The following is a 16,361-nucleotide window of genomic DNA, read 5'->3' as shown; positions in this document are numbered from 1 at the left end:
AAAGCCCAGCTAATTAGAGGGGACAATGAAATGGGGGAACAAAGGCAGAGGAGGGAAAGTTACAGGGCAGAAACAAGAGATCCAGATGAGGTGAAAGATGCCTTGCTGCCAGAAGTCTACTCTCTATCCACATAATAGCTAAAGCACAGGAAGCTGCAATTAAAAGCTTTCTTGCTCAAATGACTCAACTTGGACCTGAAGGAACCACCCCTTGAGGTTTCCGTGATTTTAATTTCTGCCAGTTTGTCAGCAGCAACAAGGGCAAGTTTGAGATATCTCGGGCTTCCCCTTGAAATTAACAAATGTCACTGGTTCAACTCTCCAAACCTGGGAAAACCGAATACTTTCCTGGGATACCATTAGCCAGCAATACTTCCTCACTCACAAGCACCGAGTCTGCATTTAGAACAAGGAAAGACTTTATCAGGAGGGAAGGGTACACAGCAACAAGAAATCAACAATGTCTCTATGAGTAATAAATAAAACCCTCTTCTCCATGGTATCTTTGGTCATACCTTTAACTCAGTTCACTACCGTCACAGGCTGGTTAGCTCTTCAATGCAAGCTGGGCTGAGTCTTTCCTATGACCTAGCAGCTAGCCCTCAGTTTTGCCCGTGATCTAGCAGTAGTCATAATTAGTGATCCCAGTTGGGTATGATGGAACTTAATTGGAACGACTGACCCCTGCTGCAGAGGATCAGCGAGAGGACTACTTAAACAGAGCTGAATGCACTGAGGGTAAAGAAACTCTGGAGAGACTGCAGAAGTCAGGCTGGAAGAAATCACACTATAATGTACCTGAGCCCCTGAGAGAGGCAATGGGGGAAAACCTGCTGAAAGGAAGCAGTGTATGAGAAAGCTCTGCAGGGCCTGGGAAGCAGAGAACTTCAATGTAGCCTAAGAGGAGCTGAAGAATGATCAGTTTAGATATTTATTTGGACTTGGGGCTGGCCCCTTTTGTTACCCCAAAAGGTGACAGAATTTGTAAGTGACCTAGCTGGAAGGCCAGGCTACAGAAGACTCAGAGACAGGACATGATGGCTAAAGAGGTGCCTACCAGAGGGTACAAGAGGTGATGTCCCCTGTAATGCTGACTTGATGCCAATTAGTGCTGGGAGGCTGGGACTTGCTGGCATTCACTCAGCTCTGCAGCTTCACTGAAGAGCTGGGGGGCTGGCCTCTTACTATAAAGTGTCTCCCTCATCACAAAGTCACCTCTGCCTTGTCTCTTGGCAAAATCTTCAGTGGAGGGTGATTAGTGGCATATAGGACCTTAGAGCAGAGCCCTTGCCACTGGGGATGCGCTCTGTGCCACAAGGTAGAGAGAGCCCCTTTGCCCTTTCTTCTCACTTCACTCTCACCGCCCCACCAAGGTGGAGTCTGTGTACAGTCTCCCCAAAGTATCACTGGAGGATTTTGGAGTAGAAACTTATGCAAATACACTTCTCTAGCTGCACTTCTCCCTGTTCCCCCAGCTTCTATCCACCCTTTCCCTGCTTACCAAAATAGTAGTGAGATCCCTCCCTTTACAGCTTCAGGCCACAGGGCTTACACTTGGATTACAAGCTCCTGGAGACAGATACTATCTTTGTTATCTATATTTTTACAGTGCCCAGCACAATGGGGCTAGGGGCCTCCCAGGTGCTACAGTAATACTACAAAAATGTCATTCAGTCCTTGGCCTCTCTAAGTCCCCCAACAAAGACACTACACAGTGCTAACTTTGGGGGTGGTTTTCTGGCTTACCCACTAGGATCTGGACTAAGGCCACAGACTCATTTTACATAGGATACAGAACATCCACTAGCTGTAGGAACGGAAAGTTTTATTAGTCTGAGGGTGAATTGAACTAGCTATTTAGTGTTGATGTTAATATATGATCACCAAGTCACTGTTTGTACGGGGGGTGGGAGAGGACAACCCAATTAAAGAGAACACAAGAGTACAACAGCTTTCTTGTGGGGGCAGGGACAGTCTTTCTGTTCTGTTTTTACCGTGCTTACCACAGCAGGATCCTGGTCCATTACTGGGGCTCCTGGGTGCTCTACACTGCAAATAGTAACCAGGCAAGCCACAGGGCACATTTAGCTTTAGTTTATTAAATAAACCCCTAAATTTTAATAATTAACCCACAAGAGCAATTGTAGTTGTGTGTTGAGAGCAGAGAAGAACATACAAGCAAGGCTCAAGGTAGAGATTCTAGCCTCGTTAGGAAATGAGTATTGCCAAGGGATTTAACTGGAGGAATCTAGGTCATCACACTGACAATGTTAACTACTAGTACTTGTGTTATTGGACAGCACTTGCGCCACCATCCAGTGCAGTGACTCATTCTATTAGGATTGCTGGAGATGCAGAGAACAGGATTTTCCTTTTCCTTCAACTGATTCTTCATTCACCCTTTCATCTACTTTTGAATTAGCAAACAGTAAACCTCCCAGCATTTGAGGAATGTTGATCTTAGTGTGAACTAGAAAGTACACACCTTGGGCCAGATCTGCAACGAGTTTAAGTTGGCATAGTGCCAAGACAGTGGAGCTGCAGTAATTCATTCCAGCCAAAGACTGGGCCCTTTAATTTTAAATTCTGCAACTGATATGTGATTGTAATTTGTAGTGCTCAAACGATGTGGGATTCCTCCAGGAGTTCTTTTAACACTGCAAATCTCCGAAGCTGCTGTTGACCAGAGAGTGGGCAAACAGCTAGCTAAAGTACTGTACTGTGTCTCTAGTTTAAAATAGGATTTGCACTCCTAGTCTTCTAATCATTTGTTTAGCATGCAAGTCATGCTAGCTGCTTTAGCAATAATAAAAAAGGTCCCTGCCTTGAAAAGCTAAGTCTATGCGGACCACTAAAAAAGAATAAAGGGATGTCACAAGCAATTAGTGATCCAGATGAGGTAGGCATTCATCTCTTTGGTTCTAAAACTTTTATAGCTTAATTAGCGTGGAACACCTCTGCGGTCGATTGCAGCTAGATCAAGTTGACTTCGTCTGAAGTTGTGGGTGCTCATCCCTGAAAGTCAGGCTTTAGGCATCTCAAGTTGAGCACTCAAACTTAAACGCTCAATCAGTGGCTGCTTGGACATTTTGACCTTTATATTAAGGGCTCCCATTCTGCTAGGTTACTTGGACAGTTAACAGCTAGGGTGGTGCTTATTTATTAAAGGTTCTCTACACAGTATTTGACCTTCTCGGGTGTGTGAGGGCTCTGGCTGTGGGTGCAGACTCTAGTGTGGGGCTGGGGATGAGGAGGTTGGGGTGCAGGAGGGTGCACTGGGCTGGGACTGAGGGGTTCAGAGGACGGGAAGGGCATCAGGGCTGGGGCAGGAGGTTGGGGCCTGCGGGTGTGTGAGGGCTTCAGATGGGGGCAGAGGCTCTGGGGTGGGGCTAGGGAGGAGGGGTTTGGGGTGCAGGAGGGGGCTCCAGAGGCTGGGGATGAGGGGTTCGGAGGGCAGGAGGGGGATGAGGGCTAGGGCAGGAGGTTGGGGCACAGAGGGGATGAGGGGTGTAGGCTCTGGGCGGCACTTACCTCAAGCAGCTCCCAGAAGCAGTGGCATGTCCCCCCTCCAGCTCCTATGTGAAGGGGCAGCCCGGTGGCTCTGCACCCTGCCCCATCCGCAGGTCCCACCCCCGCAGCTCCCATTGGCCATGGCTCCTGTACAATGGGAGCTACAGAGGCTTGGGGGTGGAGCAGCACGCAGTGCCCCCTGGCTGCCCCTATGCCCAGGAGCTGGAGGTAGGACATGCTGCTGCTTCCGGAAGCCCTGCAGAGCCTGCCTTAGCCCATCTATGCTGCCAACAGGACTTTTAATGGCCTGACCAGAGCCACCAGGGTCCCTTTTCAACCAGGTGTTCCGGTCGAAAACTGGACATGTGGCAATCCTCTAATACAGCTTTGGAGCCCAGCTACTAGTGGGGTTAAGCTGCCATTGAAAGTGCATTAGTATTATTTTTACTGTACATTTGATATGAAAGGATTTTCAGTTTGTTTTAAAATAAAACTCACTGGTAACTGACCATTAATATTGAACATGTTCAAAAGGAGCTGTGGTAGCAAAAGAAGAAAGCCATCCTTTTTAAGGCAAAAAAATGTATAAAGAGAACCATGTTCCAAAAGAAGATTCCCTGCTGTTTAAATGGCTGCTTCTGATTTGAGGGGTGCATACAGTGGGGCAGTGGAGTGTGACATGAACAGGCAAGGTAGCCCTATCTGTCTCATTTTGTTTTGCCACGTAAGTGGCTGTATCGTCTGTAACTTGCTAGAACTATCTTCACGGAACCAAGCTCCTCTTTTTAGAAAATGATTTTGTACATTACATGTTTCTGATGCAATCTCCTCTACCATAAATGCCGTAATATAATAGCATAATGTGGTGAGTTACGTTTGGAATGTCTCCAACCCACAAAAGCAAGAGAACTCGGTTATCGTCGCTGTTAAAGTAATTTCCCTCTCCACTATTTGACATATTCTGTTAGTGGCTATTTATGTTAGGTGTTGGGGGAGGGGAGGAGGGAAGGGGCAATAACTTTGTGGTATATTGGGCTAGCAGAGTATTCATATATACTACAATGATAATGAAGTCCTTAGCATTGTTTGATTGACATGTAATGGGAATCACTGTCAAGCTGTTGTGTATTTTTATTTTACACTGACAAATAGGGATTTGCACATGAGGAATAATACACGTTGACAAATGATGCCTCTATTTACAGTAAAGAGACGAGTGGCATCATTACAATATGAATATTAACACAAAGTTCCACTGACAAATGAATTTTGCATGACATGTATGCTGCACAGATAAATCCTGGTATAGGAAAAGAAGTGTTATCCAGTAGCTAGACCGTAGAACTGGGAGCTAGGACTGTTGGGTTCTCTCATTTGCTCTGCTACTGACTCTTTGACCTTTGACAAGTAATTTAGTTATTCTGCAGTTCAGCTTATATACGTTTGAATTGGTTTAATAAATAAGCAATTAAGCTGGTTTGTAATTCTTGCACTAATTAGTTATTTGTATTGCAGTAGTGCTTAGTTCCCCTCAGGGATCGGGGTCCATTGTGCTAGGCATTGTATACACACAAAAACAGTCCCTGCCACAAAAAGCTTAGTCTTGTAAAGTGCTTTAATATCCTCCAGTTAAATTACTACAACATAGATTTATAAGTTGCCCATCACCCCAGTTGCTGCGTGCCCTTCACCTTATTTAAGTTAAAATCAAATAATATTTTTCCACATTGAAGAAGCATGTACACTACAACTGTCTGCAGCACAACATTCACTAACCTTAAAGAACATAGAGAAGCTGGATAGCAAGCAGGCTAGGCAGAGCAGTGAGGTGATAGAATGCCTGAACAAAGATGCACCTTATGTTATTTACAAAATGTAGTTGGGTTCTGGGTTAGATGCATGTCCAAATTCCAAGGAAATGAACTGCTCCCCAGAGGAAGGTAAGTGGATTCTCAAATTACTATCAATTTATTACTGGTGAAAGCCTAGAGGCCTCAGCAAGGCCCCAATGGGCTACCGCTGTGCAAATAAACAGGAACATTTACACCTTTGTAGACAGTAAAAGTGCTTATGCAAGTGCCATGGTGTTCCTATTGTTCTAGAAAACTGATAGGGAGTGATATGTAAAGCAGCTATATTGCATAAGCTTTAAAACTTAAATAGCACAGCCATTTGAAATAAAACACAGATACACACAGCAGTCCAAACTATAAGCATTTCAGCCTTTATATATATATACCAAAGTGCTGAAATGCGCCCACAGCAGGGATAGAGGCCAGCAGTCATATGTGACATGTCCAAGGTTCTGAAACTAGTGCATGGGGGCGTGAGAGGGGGAGAGTAGGAGTGGGAGACTTGGGTCTTGTCTATTCTAGAAAGCTGGCCTGATATAACTATACCTGTATAGTTATTAGGAATATATGATATATTATGATATATATATGATATAACTATACCTGTTCAGATATTAGGAATGGCAATATACAAAAACCTGTAGGAGAACACTTCAACCTCCCTGGCCACACAATAGCAGATCTTAAGGTGGCCATCCTGCAGCAAAAAAACTTCAGGACCAGACTTCAAAGAGAAACTGCTGAGCTCCAGTTCATCTGCAAATTTGACACCATCAGCTCAGGATTAAACAAAGACTGTGAATGGCTTGCCAATTACAGAACCAGTTTCTCCTCCCTTGGTTTTCACACCTCAACTGCTAGAACAGGGCCTCATCCTCCCTGATTGAACTAACCTCGTTATCTCTAGCTTGCTTCTTGCTTGCATATATAAACCTGCCCCTGGAAATTTCCACCACTTGCATCCGAAGAAGTGGGTATTCACCCACGAAAGCTCATGCTGCAAAACGTCTGTTAGTCTATAAGGTGCCACAGGATTCTTTGTTGCTTATACCTGTATAGTTAAAACAGTACAACCCCTAGTGTGGATATGTTATATTGGTATAAGGGTGCTTTATAGTGATATAGCTATTCCTGTACAGAAAGTGGAATAAGCAACTCTATCCTTAGTAAAAAGAACATCGGTTGGCCAATGAACATGGCAGAGGGGTATTGCTGGCACATGATGGCATATATCACATTGGCAGATGTGCAGGTGAACGAGCCTCTGGTGGTGTGGCTGATGTGATTAGGTCCTATGACGGTGTCCCTTGAATAGATATGCAGACAGAGTTGGCAACAGGCTTTGTTGCAAGGATAGGTTCCTGGGTTATTGCTTTTGTTGTGTGGTTGCTGGTGAGTATTTGCTTCAAGTTGGGAGGTTGTCTGTAAGTGAGGACTGGCCTGTCTCCCAAGATCTGTGAGAGTGATGGATCATCCTTCAGGATAGGTTGTAGATTCTTGATGATGCGCTGGAGAGGTTTTAGTTGGGGGCTAGTGGCATTCTGTTACTTTCTTTGTTGGGCCTGTCCTGGAGTAGGTGACTTCTGGGTGGTATTCTGGCTCTGTCAATCTGTTTCTTCACTTCAGCAGTGGGTATTGTAGTTTTAAGAATGCTTGATAGAGATCTTGTAGGTACAATCCTCAGACAGAGACAAATGAGAAATTGCAGAATTGGAATTAATTTGCAAACTGGACACCATTAAATTAGGCTTGAATTTCCTACTGTTATTCACACCTTCTTGTCAACTGTTGGAAATGGGCCATCCTGATTATCACTACAAAAGTTTTTTTTTCTCTCCTGCTGATAATAGTCCACGTTAATTGATTAGTCTCATTAGAGTTGGTATGGCAACACCCATTTTTTCATGTCCTCTGTGTATATATATCTTCCTACTGTATTTTCTACTGCATGCATCCGATGAAGTGGGCTGTAGCCCACAAAAGCTTATGCCCAAATAAATTTGTTAGTCTCTAAGGTGCCACGAGTACTCCTGTTCTTTTTGCTGATACAGATTAACACGGCTACCACTCTGAAATCTATCCTTAGTAGAGCTGGTACCACTATATCTATTTTTGGAGGGGAGAGATCACACCTGTAACTGACATACCAGTACAACTTTAATGTGTACACCAGACCTTAATCCCAAAACACTAAGGGGGAGATTTTAAAGGCACAAAGGGCAATTAGGCATCCCAAGATACTGTACTTTGCAATTCTATACTTCCTGCAAGACTGACTCTGCCATGGATCTCACTATTGGCTCTGAGAGGGTTTAAGGCTATTATTTGAACAGTGTATGAGCACTATAACTGCAAAGAACCTATATAGAATGGAGAGATTTCTAATCATCAAGTTGCTAGATTCCAAACGTTGACTCATGTAAAAAGATGTCCTAAAAGAAATATGAACATAGCTTCTGACCCTGCAAACAGCTCCATGCAGTCAGACTCTCTGACTTCACTGCAGAATCAGGGCCATCATTTTGAAATCACTGACAAACACATCCATTTGAACTAATGTAGTTGGTTTTACTTTCTTATTCAGTTATTCAAACAGCCCTTCTTATATCAGTCACATCACCAAGGAGATACTGGTTATTAAAAAATGAGGCGTCCTTGTGGCACCTTAGAGATTAACAAATTTATTTGGGCATAGCAGCAAAGAATCCTGTGGCACCTTATAGACTAACAGATGTTTTGCAAACATGAGCTTTCGTGGGTGAATTCGGCTTGCATCCGAAGAAGTGGGTATTCACCCACGAAAGCTCATGTTTGCAAAACATCTGTTAGTCTATAAGGTGCCACAGGATTCTTTGCTGCTTCTACAGAACCAGACTAACACGGCTACCCCTCTGATACTTATTTGGGCATAAGCTTTTGTGGGCTATAACCCACTTCATCAGATGCAAGGAGTGAGAAATACAGTAGGTAGCTATAAATATACAGCACCTGAAAAGATCGGAGTTGCCTTACCAAGTGCTAATGAGGCCAATTCAATGAGGGTGGATGTGGCCCATTCCCAACATGCTGGCACATGATGGCATATATCACATCGGTAGATGTGTTACACAGTAGAAGTATTATACTTTAGATAGTGGTGTAGGGTATCGGTAATTTTTCATCCTCAAGTATGAAGACAGGTCATGAAAATCAGTCAGTCTCCAGTTGGATAAGTATGTATATCAGAGGGTTATACAAATAATGGTGTACATCCTCTGGAAGGAATTACAGCCCATCATACCAATGGCATCAATACAGGCCAAATGAGTTTGATCATCAGAGGAGGAAATATGTAAAGCAATCCATTTCTTCTTCTTCAATCCCAATCCAATAGCTGGAAGCTGATGTGAGACAAATTCTGACTGGAAACAAGGCATAAATGTTTAACAGTGAGGATAACCAACCCTTGGAACAATTGACCAAGGGTTGTGGTATATTCGCCATCACTGGCAATTTTAAAATCAAGATTGGCTGTTTACCTAAAATATACTGTAGGTATTATTTTGGGGAAGTTCTATGACCTATGATGTACAGGAGGTCAGACTAGATCACAATAGGCCATTCTGGCCTTGGAATCTATGAATAGACTGAAGGATGATACCTCTTGCAAAATGTCTATTTTCTACCGTTTCTTGGAGATACAGTGTTTGGGCACAGAGTCCATCCCAGATGGATCTCTTATTAGAAATAGATCATCAGTGTACATAGCTGAAATATTTTATCACTTTGGAAGGATAGTTATCTAATCTCACTCCACCCCTTTATTAAAGGGTCACTGCTGGCACTTACATACAGTAGGACTGCTGGCCATGATATAAGGCAGGAGAGGAAAATAAATTTTCTTACCTGTTTATTTTTCTCAAAAGTTTGTCCACCCTAGAGAGTGAAGGCAGCAACAGATCTGAAATCTGTTAGCATGTAAAATATTCCATTCCCTTGTGAGAAGAGCAGTTCCTACTAGAGAAGGTGAGGGCTGTTGGGTAAGTCTGTGAGGAAACAAAGCAAGTGATCAAATAACACCTTCATGGGCTAGGTCATGCTTCAGCTCTCCTCACACATGCAGGGGAATAAGCCACCCGGTTCACCCACGTTACGCCCTTTGCACTGCAGCTCAGGTAAACGGGAAGGAGGAGCAGGTGCTGCATACCTGTGAGCAGGTGGGCAGGGAATCAGGGGCACCAATGAGAATAGAGTGAAAAGTAAGTGAAAGGCTTCAGTAAGTTATTTCCTCTCAGGAACAAATGCCTCTGTCACAATTTCTTCCTCCGGGCTCTCCTAGGGCTGGTGAAGCCCTTACACAGCTGAGCCTAAAGGCTGCCTAGTAATGACTAGCTCTTATATAACATTTTTTCATCAGTAGATTTCAAAGTGCTTTAGCAAGGAAGCCAGTATTGTTTTACAGATGGGGGAACTGAAGAACAGAGAAGTGAAGTGTTTTCTCCAAGGTCACCCAGCAGGCCCATGTCAGAGCTGGGAGTAGAATCCAGGTCTCCTGAACCCCCTTTTATATGTCTATAAAATTGACTGGTTCAACAAGAATTGACCACTGATTTTTATAGGAGATCTTTAGTCAATGTTATTCTTTTTGGTTTATATGTGCTCTACTACCCAACGTGACAACGTTGATGCGTCTCACAGAACCATGTACTTGGGCTGAAACGTGAGGAAGAAAATCACACAGCCGAGAGGTAGATTAAAACCTCCCTTCTTTGGGAGCAGTCATCTTTAACAAGATGTTTTTAATAGTACGATGATTGATAGATATTTTAAAATGTTAATCATCAGCAGCCCATTTTTGTCCTGGACAGGATCTTGTCACACCATTTGCTATACAATTTCTAATCAGACAGAAAAATAACATCTGAGACAGAGCAGACTGCACTACCTTGCAACATTAAAGTACTAGGATGTACACTCCATTTGAAAGTCAGAGGCACAAGCTCAGGCCCAGATTCTGAGTTTGTATAATTTCTACCCTGCACTTAATTCTTGCTGCTCACATGAAGCTCATTACTTAACCAGGTAACTGAAGGATAGCTAAAGTTGATTGGTCTCAGCTAAAAGGATTGTGGAGAACCTGCAAGCTCTCATATGCTTTTGAATGGAGTCTTACACAAGCACATAAATAACCCCATGGTCAATAAGTAAAAAGACAGTCTCTGCCCACGTTTGCTATAAGAATGTCTTGTTCTGTCTGAGAAACCACATCCTGTTCTGCATCACTTTCAGATGAAAAGTTAAAAAAAGAAAAAGGCAAGCCCTCCTGTATTGCCTGCCTGCTGATCTTTTGGAAATTGCAGTAGATTTCTAGAACTGCATATAGACCTGTATAATCTGCATGTGCCACCACAGTAATTGTCTGTCAAAATACAAGCACATATTTTGCATCTGCACAAACCTGAGAATTGGTTCCAATATTGTTATGATTTATGAAATTTCATTGTCCAGAAAGACTTATTGGCTGAAGTTTTCAGCCATGGGTGGAGTGTGTGATGCAGAGGTGTGCATGAAGAAACCTATCTTTGCATATGCAAATAAGTAATTGCAAAAGACATACATTTTGAAGAGTAACTAGTGTTTTTTGGGTTCCTCAATTATTAGGTATCAAATTTGTGGTACCTTAAAGGGACCTGATATTCAGAAACTGTTGATTACTCCCCTGCCTTTTGAAAAAGCAGGCCCCTTTACAAAGTTGCACCCAAAATTTAAGGCATCTGGAAAATTTAGGCTAAAGCACAGAACTGAGTGCTTAGCTTCCTGTTTGCAGACAGTTATCACATTTTCATAGTCAAATAAGCTGTTGGGACTGCAGCAGTAGCATAGCTACTGGGGGAGCTGCCACTCCCCTGAGCACTCACTCAGGGGCACTTCCCAGCATGTCCGGGTCTTCAGGGGCACTCAGGCCCTCACTTCAGCCGCAGGTTTCTTCAGTCGCTCCAGGTCTTTGGCAGCAATTCGGCGGCGGGTGCTTCAGTCGCTCTGGGTCTTCGGCGGCAACTAGGTCAGTGGGTAATTCAGCGGCTGGTTCTTCAGTCTTTGGCGGCAAGGCTTGGGTTTTTCTTTTGTTTTTCTTTTTTTCTCTTCGCTGCTTTGCAGCGGGTGGCACCTTTTTTTATGTATTCACTCCCCCTGCTCTTAGAATCTGGCTATGCCACTGGACTGCAGTAGTCTTCCTGTTAAGGATGGAGCAGAGGGCATTTGAAGATACTTTGCAACAGTCTTTTATGACAGAAGAAGGGCTGTCTTTGTACAGATTTCACTATTTTATGACTTCTAGCGTCTACTGTTCAAAGATAGAACTATGCATAACATTTACTGTCACTGACAGTCAGTGTTTAGTAACTGTCTCCAATCTGGATCTAGGGTATAATTATTTAATATTCTGGTTATAGAAAGGGGAAATGTGTTATTTCTGATACCACTGCATGGCAAAGGTTGGCAAATATTGACTTTTTAATTACAACAACTGTACAAGTTTGTATAAAATGTAAGTGATGTATTAGGGCCAACACTTGCTTTGTTAAAACTCTAGTAAGTACTAAAAGACCCATAGGCACATCATGTGTAGTTATGGCTATCTGGGTCTTAAAAATCAAGCAGGAAACTTGAACAGGACACTCAACCCAGAAGCCATCATGGATGTAATTTGATAACTTTCAGTCATTAGCAGCTTGGATTAGATTCAGACCAGCAACATAGTTACAAAAAGCATCATTTATCAATACCTTAAACCAGACAGTTCCCTCTCTTTCTAATGTACAACAACAACAAAACTCCCTGCTGGAATTATAACCTTGTACTGGAAGGTTGACTAGTTTGTTTGTTTTTAAATCTGGTCTGTACAACTGCTTCTGGTGATGCTTCTATTGTGAAAAATGCCATTGAAACGGAGAGAACCTTGGACCGCAACTGTGATTTCAAATTCAAATATATATTTAAAAAATGCGGTCTCCTAGTTGACTCACCCACCTCTCATGTGTGAGGAAAACCAATGGAGGGGCATGGCTTCGGGAATGGCACTAGTGCCAATACAGGAAAATGCAGTTAGGGAATACTCTTGACAGGCATGCAGGATGCCTTCCAACAGGCATGCCACTGTTCACTACTTAATGTGCCTGTCTGCCTCCTGCTCTCCAGCTCATAAAGAGTTCCCCCTTCACTGTGCTCAATACCCCAGGCTCTGGGAGCCTTAGTAGGTTCTTTAACCACATCAGCTACTCTGCAAACCTTACTAGGCTTGCAGAGCCAGCTCCAGGGGTTTTGCCGCCCCAAGCAGCCAAAAACAAAAAAAAGCGATTGCGATCTGCGGCAATTCAGCAGGAGGTCCTTCGCTCCGAGTGGGAGTGAGGAACCCTCCGCCGATTACCTGGACATGCCGCCCCCCTCTGGAGTGGCCGCCCCAAGCACCTGCTTGCTAAGCTGGTGTCTGGACCCAGCCCTGTAGGCTTGACAGGAGGCTGAAGCAGCCAGTAAACCTCTTCAGAGTGCAGGGAGGAGGAGTACCACAGAGGAGAACAGGGAGAGCTGAGAGGGGGTTTTCAATCCCTGGAAGTCCTCTGTAGGCTCGGGCTGCAGAAAAAGGAGTTTAATTCCCAGCATTCCCACAAAGGCAGCCAGGAGGCACTGCTATGCAGGGTTCGTTCACGCCCACAATCCCTTCAAATGATATGGGGAGCAAAATGGAGGTGCTGGGTGGATACAGAAGATTCTTCCACTCCATTTGGATGATGGCCTGTTGAGTGTCCTGTTCAAGTTTCCTGCTTGATTTTAAGACCCAGAAAGCCGTAACTGCACATAATTTGCATATGCTATTAATATATATGCAGTTATGGATACTACATATGCAAATAGCCAGTCAGATGTCTATTGGGCCATGCCCAAATGCAATATTTGCACAAATTATGTGTGCACATTGTGCTCATGGGGCTATGAAGATTGGACCAACATGTTCCCTAACCCCCCCATCTATATTTAATTCCAGTGACACCTTGTTTCCCATGTTAATGGGGAGTGTGTGTACTTCAAGGAAGCTGGAAGGGAGTTAATGTTTTCATCAACGTAGCTCTATACCACCAACCGTCCGATCCCAGACCATTCAAGGAAGGAGGTATGGGAGCAGCTGGTAAGCATTGTCTCCACATCCCAGCAGCAGAGGAATCTAACCCAGTGAAGGAGGAAGTCTTCATGGACTTCTTTCCCTGGGAACAATAGGACAGGCACTAATCTGAGGGACGGTACATTGAGGATTCCCTCAAGGTAGCAGAGGACCAACCTAATGGCTCCTATATTACCACCATTTCTGGCTCCAAGATAGTTAAGTCCCAGACAGATTGCGAAGAGCTACAAAAGGTTCTCTCAAAACTGGGTGACTGAGCAACAAATGGCAGATGAAATTCCATGTTGATAAATGCAAAGTAATGCACATTGGAAAACATAATCCCAACTATACAGACAAAATGATGGGGTCTAAATTAGCTCTTAACACTCAAGAAAGAGCTCTTGGAGTCATTATGGATAGTTCTCTGAAAACATCCACTCACTGTGCAGCGGCAGTCAAAAAAGCTAACAGAATGTGGGGAATCATTAAGAAAGGGTTAGAAAATAAGTCAGAAAATATCATATTGCCGCTATATACATCCATGGTATGGCCAAATCTTGAATACTGTGTGCAGATGTGGTTGCCCTATCTCAAAAAAGATATATTGGAATTGGAAAAGGTTCAGAAAAGTGCAACAATAGGGGTATGGAACGGCTTCCGTATGAGGAGAGATTAATAAGACTGGGACTTATCACCTTGGAAAAGAGGCAGCTAAGGTGGGATATGATAGTGGTCTATACAATTATGACTGGTGTGGAGAAAGTAAGTATTATTTACTCCTCATAATACAAAAACTAGGGGTCATCAAATGAAATTAATAGGCAGCAGGTTTAAAACAAACACAAGGAAGTATTTCTTCATAGAATGCACAGTCAACCTGTGGAACTCTTTGCCAGAGGATGTTGTGAAGGCCAAGACTATAACAGGGTTCAAAAAAGAACTAGATCAGTTCATGGAGGATAGGTCCATCAATAGCTATCAGCCAGGATGGGCAGGGGTGATGTCCCTAGCTTCTGTTTCCCAGAAGCTGGGAACGAGCAGCAGGGAATGGATCACTTGATGGTTACCTGTGCTGTTCATTCCCTCTGGAGGACCTGACATTGGGCACTGTCAGAAGACAGGATACTGGGCTAGATGGACCTTTGGTCTGACCCCAATGGCCATTCTTATGTTAACATAGAGGATAGAGAGAATGAGGCTATTCTCAAGCCCAGGCCAATAAGGAACATGCAAAAGAATGTAAAGGTGACTAGGTTGTTCTAATTTTCTACTGATACAGGCAGTTGCCTGGTAAGAGGGAAGGTAATCCATCCTGGCTCACTGCCTTCTTGAGACATACCAGTTGCTTTAGTTCATTTGTCCCGAGAAAGCAAATTGTATGCTTCAGTAGCAGAGTAATGAGTATATTGTCAGCAATGCTCTAGTATGTTTTCCTTTTTGCTCTGCTTGCAGCTGGGTTAGGTCATCCAGACCTCCATCTCTCACCTGGACCGATTGTTTTTTGAGGAGGGAAGTTTTATTAGATGCATAGTGAATGTATTTTACCAAAATACATCAATTTAACTTAACTATAACTTAGGAAAAGCCCCTGGGTGACCATCTTACTTAACACACCTGTTTGAATGTTAAAGCACTTCCCAAAAGTTGCTGTAGAATGATTGATTTCTGAAGTAGGTATTCCAGAATGCCTGTCCTGGTTGTAAGTGACTCACTCCATGGACTTTTGACAAATCTGTGTCAGCTCCCTTCCCTGTACACTTTTATTGAGCAGTGTTTGATGGCAGCGCTCGAAGTGCTTTACCAATGTGGTCAGTATCTCTACCCGTATTTAACAGATTGAGAAACTGTGGCACAAAAAAGGGAAGTGACTTGCCTAAGGTCACCCTAAAGAGACAGAGCAGAGCTAACAACAGAACCTGAACACCAGTCCAGTGCTCTATGCAGCAGATCATGCATCCTCTTACTCCTCACAAGACCCTTAGGATTACATTGTTAAAGCACACTGAAGAGCAGAAGCACCCCATAATCACTACTATAGGGCTAGGATATCAGCATTGAAAGCATCAGCAGTTGGCAAATAGAGATATTTTTACTATGGGTACGTCTACACTATGGGATTATTCCGATTTTATAGAAATCGATTTTTGGAAACAGATTGTATAAAGTCGAGTGCACGCGGCCACACTAAGCACATTAATTCTGTGGTGTGCGTCCATGTACCGAGGCTAGCGTGGACTTCCAGAGCATTATACTGTGCGTAGCTATCCCATAGTTCCCGCAGTCTCCCCCACCCACTGGAATTCTGGGTTGAGATCCCAATGCCTGATGGTGCCAAAAATTTGTCACGGGTGGTTATGAGTAAATGTCAGTCAATTCTCCCTCCGTGAAAGCAACAGCAGACAATCATTTCACACCCTTTTCCCTCGATTGCCCTGGCAGATGCCATAGCACGGCAACCATGGAGCCCATTCAGCCTTTTTTTCCACTGTCACTGTATGTCTACTGGATGCTGCTGACAGACGCGGTACTGCAGTGCTAAACAGCAGCATCCCCTTGCCTTTTGCAAGTTAGCAAAGATGGGTACCAGCCATACTGTACCGTCTGCTGCTTTGCAAGTTGGCAATGATGGTTACCAGTCATATTGTACCGTCTGCTGCTGTCATGGGTGCTCCTGGCTGGCCTCGGTGAGGTTAGCCGGGGGCGCATGGACAAAAATGGGAATGACTCCCCAGGTCATTCCCTTCTTTAAGTTTTGTCTAATGGAGAGTCAGTCCTGCCTAGAATATCAGGCAAGCCTACTAAAGAACCAGAGAGGCACATGGCTGCTCTGGGTCAGAGCCCCAGACATCCCACAGAAATGA

General features: G+C 43.8%; 1 protein-coding gene across 1 annotated transcript in view; it reads right to left on the bottom strand.

Annotated features, from left to right (window-relative positions):
- Positions 1 to 16,361, bottom strand: part of SOCS5 (suppressor of cytokine signaling 5) — a 106,990-nt gene that overhangs the window by 33,296 nt on the left and 57,333 nt on the right. Inside the window, exon 3 of the transcript XR_005596292.1 lies at positions 9,249 to 9,388. The gene's annotated coding sequence lies outside the window, so the exon portion shown is untranslated. The remainder of the gene's footprint in view (positions 1 to 9,248; positions 9,389 to 16,361) is intronic.

The sequence above is a fragment of the Mauremys reevesii genome, linkage group 3 (assembly GCF_016161935.1).
Source record: "Mauremys reevesii isolate NIE-2019 linkage group 3, ASM1616193v1, whole genome shotgun sequence".
Taxonomy (NCBI): domain Eukaryota; kingdom Metazoa; phylum Chordata; order Testudines; family Geoemydidae; genus Mauremys; species Mauremys reevesii.
Note: the sequence above shows the minus strand (reverse complement) of the source record. Positions and strands in the feature narration are given on the sequence as shown.